The 6,000-nt window shown below is 38.4% G+C and overlaps 1 non-coding gene across 1 annotated transcript; it reads left to right on the top strand.

The window, feature by feature from the left end:
* Positions 1-4,471: 4,471 nt before the first annotated feature.
* LOC112768576 (small nucleolar RNA R71) lies at positions 4,472-4,579 on the top strand. Its single transcript, XR_003185986.1, has one exon. It is a non-coding gene; the product is annotated as a small nucleolar RNA R71 (small nucleolar RNA).
* Positions 4,580-6,000: the final 1,421 nt, after the last annotated feature.

The raw sequence follows: 6,000 nt of genomic DNA, 5'->3' as shown, positions 1-6,000 counted from the left end.
ACAGACACATAACTGGGTGAACCTTTTCAGATTGTGACTCAGCTTTGCTAGAGTCCCCAATTTGGACCTTGACTTTAACCGCTCAGTCTCAAGTTTTCACTTGACACCTTCATGCCACAAGCACATGGTTAGGGACAGCTTGGTTTAGCCGCTTAGGCCAGGATTTTATTCCTTTAGGCCCTCCTATCCACTGATGCTCAAAGCCTTGGATCCTTTTTATTACCCTTGCCTTTTGGTCTTAAGGGCTATTGGCTTTTTGCTCTTGCCTTTTGGTTTTAAGAGCTTTTGGCTTTTTCTGCTTGCTTTTTCTTTTTCTTTTTTTTTTCGCTATTTTTTTCTCTCTTTTTTTTCTGCAAGCTTTTGTATTCACTGCTTTTTCTTGCTTCAATAATCATTTTTATGATTTTTCAGATTATCAAATAACATGTCTCCTTTTTCCTTATTCTTCAAGAGCCAACATATTTAACATTCATAAACATCAACTTCAAAAGACATATGCACTGTTCAAGCATTCATTCAGAAAACAAAAAGTATTGTCACCACATCAAAATAATTAAACTAGTTTCAAGGATGAATTCGAAACCATGTACTTCTTGTTCTTTTGTAATTAAAACATTTTTCATTCAAGAGAGGTGATGGATTCATATTCATAACTTTAAGGCATAGACACTTAGACACTAGTGATCATATAGTAAAGATACAAACATAAATAAAACATAAAGCTCAAAAATCAAAAAACAGAAAATAAATAGACAAGGAGATTAAGAAATGAGTCCACATTAGTGAGGGTGGCGTCTTCCTCTTCTTGAAGAACCAATAATGCTTTTGAGCTCCTCTATGTCTTTTCCTTGTGTTTGTTTCTCCTCCCTCATAGCTCTTTGATCTTCTCTAATTTCATGGAGGATGATGGAGTGCTCTTGATGCTCCACCCTTAGTTGTCCCATGTTGGAACTTAATTCTCCTAGGGAAATGTTGATTTGTTCCCAATAATTCTGTGGAAGAAAGTGCATCCCCTGAGTCATCTCAGGGATTTCATCGTGAGGAATTTCCTTATGCTCATGTTGAGGTCCATGGTCTCTTATTTTCTCCATCCTTTTCTTAGTGATGGGCTTGTCCTCTTTAATGAGGATGTCTCCCTCTATGTCAATTCCAGCCGAATTGCAGAGGTGGCAAATAAGGTGAGGAAAGGCTAACCTTGCCTAAGTGGAGGACTTGTCAGCCACCTTGTAGAGTTCTTGAGGTATAATCTCATGAACTTCCACCTCTTCTCCAATCATGATACTATGGATCATGATGGCCCGGTCTATAGTAACTTCAGACCGGTTACTAGTAAGAATGATTGAGTGTTGAATGAACTCTAGCCATCCCCTAGCCACTGGTTTGAGGTCGTGCCTTCTTAATTGAACCGGCTTGCCTCTTGAGTCAATTTTCCATTGAGCTCCTTCCTCACATATGACTATGAGGACTTGGCCCAACCTTTGATCAAATTTGACCCTTCTTGTGTAGGGGCGTGCATTCTCTTCCATCATTGGCAAGTTGAACGCCAGCCTTACATTTTCCGAACTGAAATCTAAGTATTTCCCCCGAACCATGGTAAGCCAATGCTTTGGATTCGGGTTCACACTTTGATCATGGTTCCTAGTGATCCATGCGTTTTCATAGAACTCTTGAACCATTAGGATCCCGACTTGTTGAATGGGGTTGGTGAGAACTTCCCAACCTCTTCTTTGGATTTCAAGTCGGATCTCCGGATACTCATTCTTCTTGAGCTTGAAAGGAACCTCAGGGATCACTTTCTTCTTGGCCACAACTTCATAGAAGTGGTCTTGATGGACCTTTGAGATGAATCTCTCCATCTCCTATGACTCAGAGGTAGAAGCAATTGCCTTCCCTTTCCTCTTTCTAGAGGTTTCTCTGGTCTTAGGTGCCATAAATGGTTATGAAAAAACAAAAAGCTATGCTTTTACCACACCAAACTTAAAATGTTTTCTCGTCCCCAAGCAAAAGAAGAAAGAAAGAAAGAAAGAAGAAGAAAATGGAGGAGATGGAGGGTAAGGTGTTTTCGGCCAAGGTGAGAAGTTAGGGTTGTGTTGTGTGAAAATAAAGAAGGAATGAGGAGTTTATATAGGAGGGGGGAGGGTTAAGTTTCGGCCATTAGGGTTGAGTTTGGGAGGGAAATATTTTGAATTTGAAGGTAGGTGGGATTTATGGAGAAGAGAAGATGGATGTGAGTGGTGAGGGGGTGATGGGAAAGAGTGATTGAAGTGATTGGTGAAGGATATTTGGGGAAGAGAGTTAGGAAAAGGTGTGAAGGGGAGAGAAGAAGTGGCGGGGATCCTGTGGGGTCCACAGATCCTGAGGTGTCAAGGATTTTTCATTCCTGCACCCTTTAGACGTGTAAAAAGCCCTATACATGCAATCCTGGCATTTAACGCCAGACTGCTGCCTGTTTTTGGCGTTAAATGCCACTTCCATGCTCTGTTCTGGCGTTTAACGCCAGGTAGATGCTTGTTTCTGGCGTTAAACGCCAGCTTGGTGCCTGTTTCTGGCGTTAAACGCCAGACAGATGCTTGTTTCTGGCGTTTAAACGCCAGACTGTTCTCCTCCAGGGTGTGTTATTTTTCATTCTATTTTTCATTCTGTTTTTGATTTTTCAGTAGTTTTTGTGAGTTCACATGATCATCAACCTAAAGAACACATAAAATAACAATGGAAAATAAATAAATATGATTAGGTAACATTGGGTTGCCTCCCAACAAGCGCTTCTTTAATGTCAATAGCTTGACAGTGAGCTCTCATGGAGCCTTACAGATGTTCAGAGCATTGTTGGAACCTCCCAACACCAAACTTAGAGTTTGAATGTGGGGGTTCAACACCAAACTTAGCGTTTGGTTGTGGCCTTCTAACACCAAACTTAGAGTTTGACTGTGGGAGCTTTGGTTGACTCTGCAGTGAGAGAAACTTTTCATGCTTCCTCTCCATGGTTACAGAAGGAGATCTTTGAGTTTTAAACACAAGGTTGTCCTTATTCAGTTGGAGGATCAATTCTCCTCTGTCCACATCAATCACAGCTCTTGCTGTGGCTAGGAGGGGTCTTCCAAGGATGATGGATTCATCCTCATCCTTCCCAGTATCCAGGATTATGAAATCAGCAGGGATGTAAAGGCCTTCAACCTTTACTAGCACGTCCTCTACTTGTCCATAAGCCTATTTTCTTGAGTTGTCTGCCATCTCTAATGAGATTCTGGCAGCTTGTATCTCAAAGGTTCCCAGTTTCTCCATTACAGAGAGTGGCATGAGGTTTATCCCTGACCCAAGGTCACATAGAGCCTTCTCAAAGGTCATGGTGCCTATGGTACAAGGTATTAAGAACTTTCCAGGATCCTGTTTCTTCTGAGGAAATGTCAGTTGATCCAGATCACTCAGTTCATTAATGAGCAAGGGAGGTTCATCTTCCCAAGTCTCATTACCAAATAATTTGGCATTCAGCTTCATGATTACACCAAGGTACTTGGCAACTTGCTCTTCAGTGACATCTTCATTCTCTTCAGAAGAAGAATACTCATCAGAGCTCATGAATGGCATAAGGAGGTTCAAAGGAATCTCTATGGTCTCTAGATGAGCCTCAGATTCCTTTGGTTCCTCAGAGGGAAACTCCTTATTGATCACTGGGATTCATTTCCTCTCCCTCCCTTGTAGGTTCCGCCATGATGGTTAAATCAATGGCCTTGCACTCTCTTTTTGGATTCTCTTCTGTATTGCTTGGGAGAGTACTAGGAGGAGTTTCAGTGACTCTTTTACTCAGCTAGCCCACTTGTGCCTCCAAATTCCTAATGGAGGACCTTGTTTCATTCATCAAACTTACAGTGGCCTTAGATAGGTCAGAGACTATATTTGCTAAGCTAGATGGGTTCTGCTCAGAATTCTCTGTATGTTGCTGAGTGGATGATGGAAAAGGCTTGCTATTGCTAAACCTGTTTCTTCCACCATTATTAAAGCCTTGTTGAGGCTTTTGTTGATCCTTCCATGAGAAATTTGGATGATTTCTCCATGAGGGGTTATATGTGTTTCCATAGGGTTCACCCATGTAATTCACCTCTACTATTGCAGGGTTCTCAGAATCATAAGCTTCTTCTTCAGAAGATGCCTCTTTAGTACTGTTGGATGATTCCTTCAATCCATTCAGACTTTGAGAGATCATATTGACTTGCTGAGTCAATATTTTATTCTGAGCCAATATGGCATTCAGAGTATCAATTTCAAGAACTCCCTTCCTCATAGGCGTCCCATTATTCACAGGATTCCTTTCAGAAGTATACATGAACTGGTTATTTGCAACCATGTCAATGAGTTCTTGAGCTTCTGTAGGAATTTTCTTTAGGTGAATGGATCCACCTGCAAAATGGTCCAATGACATTTTAGATAATTCAGACAGACCATCATAGAATATATCCAGGATGGTCCATTCTGAAAGCATGTTAGAAGGACACTTTTTGGTCAGTTCCTTGTATCTCTCCCAAGCTTCATAGAGGGATTCACTTTCCTTTTGTTTGAAGGTTTGAACATCCACTCTAAGCTTACTAAGCTTTTGAGGAGGAAAGAACTTGGCTAAGAAAGTTGTGACCAGCTTATCCCAAGAGTTCAGGCTATCCTTAGGTTGAGAGTCTAACCATATTCTAGCTCTGTCTCTTACAGCAAATGGGAAAAGCATAAGCATGTAGACCTCGGGATCAACCCCATTGGTCTTAACAGTATCACAGATCTGCAAGAACTCAGTTAAGAACTGAAAAGGATCTTCAGATGGAAGTCCATGAAACTTGCAGTTCTGTTGCATCAGAGAAACTAATTGAGGTTTAAGCTCAAAGTTGTTTGCTCCAATGGCAGGGATTGAGATGCTTCTTCCATGTAAATTGGAATTTGGTGCAGTAAAGTCACCAAGCATCTTCCTTGCATTGTTGTTATTTTCGGCCATGTCTCCTTCTTTTTCGAAATTTTCTGTCAGATTTTCTCCAGAGAGTTGTGCTTTAGCTTCCCTTAGCTTCCTCTTCAGAGTCCTTTCAGGTTCAGGATCAGCCTCAACAAGAATGTTCTTATCCTTGTTCATGCTCATATGAAAAAAAAGAAAACAGAGAAAATATGGAATCCTCTATGTCACAGTATAGAGATTCCTTTATGTGAGTAGAAGAAGATAGGAATAGAAGATGGAGAATCCAAACACAAGGGTGAGGAGTAGGTTCAAATTTTTAGATGAAGAGGAGTGTTAGTAAATAAATAAATAAATAGAAGGAGGTGAGGGAGAAGAATTTTCAAAAATCAGATAAAATAAAATAAAAGTATTTTCGTTTTTTAAATTAGAAATTAAAAATTAAAATTAAAAATTCAAAAATTAAGCAAGGAAAATTAAATCAAGTTAAATTAAAATTAAAAAAATTAGTTAATTTAAAAAGGAATTTTGAAAAAGATGAAGGTGATTTTTGAAAATTAGAGATAGAATTAGTTAGGTAGTTTTGAAAAAGATAAGAATCAAACAAAAAGTTAAGTGGTTAATTGAAAAAGATTTGAAAATCACATTTTGAAAAGATAGGAAGTTAGAAAAGAAGTTAGAAAAGATTTTGAAATTAATTTTGAAAAAGATATGATTGAAACTTAATTTGAAAAAGATTTGAAAAAGAAATTTGAAAAGATTTGAATTTTGAAATCAAAGTTGATTACTTGTCTAACAAGAAACTAAAAAGATATGATTCTAGAGTTTAAAGATTGAACCTTTCTTATTAGGCAAGTAACAACTTAAAAATTTTGAATCAATCACATTAATTGTTAGCATTAATTTCGAAAATATGAATTAGAAATAAGAAAAAGATTTTGAAAATCAATCATAAAGTTTTCGAAAATATGAAAGAAAAAATGAAAAAGATTTGATTTTTGAAAAAGATTTGAAAAAGATAGAATTTTTAAATTGAAAATTTGATTTGACTCATAAGAAACAACTAGATTTTAAAA

The sequence above is a fragment of the Arachis hypogaea genome, chromosome 17 (genome assembly GCF_003086295.3).
Source record: "Arachis hypogaea cultivar Tifrunner chromosome 17, arahy.Tifrunner.gnm2.J5K5, whole genome shotgun sequence".
Classification (NCBI taxonomy): Eukaryota; Viridiplantae; Streptophyta; class Magnoliopsida; order Fabales; family Fabaceae; genus Arachis; species Arachis hypogaea.
This window is presented reverse-complemented; position numbering and strand designations above follow the sequence as displayed.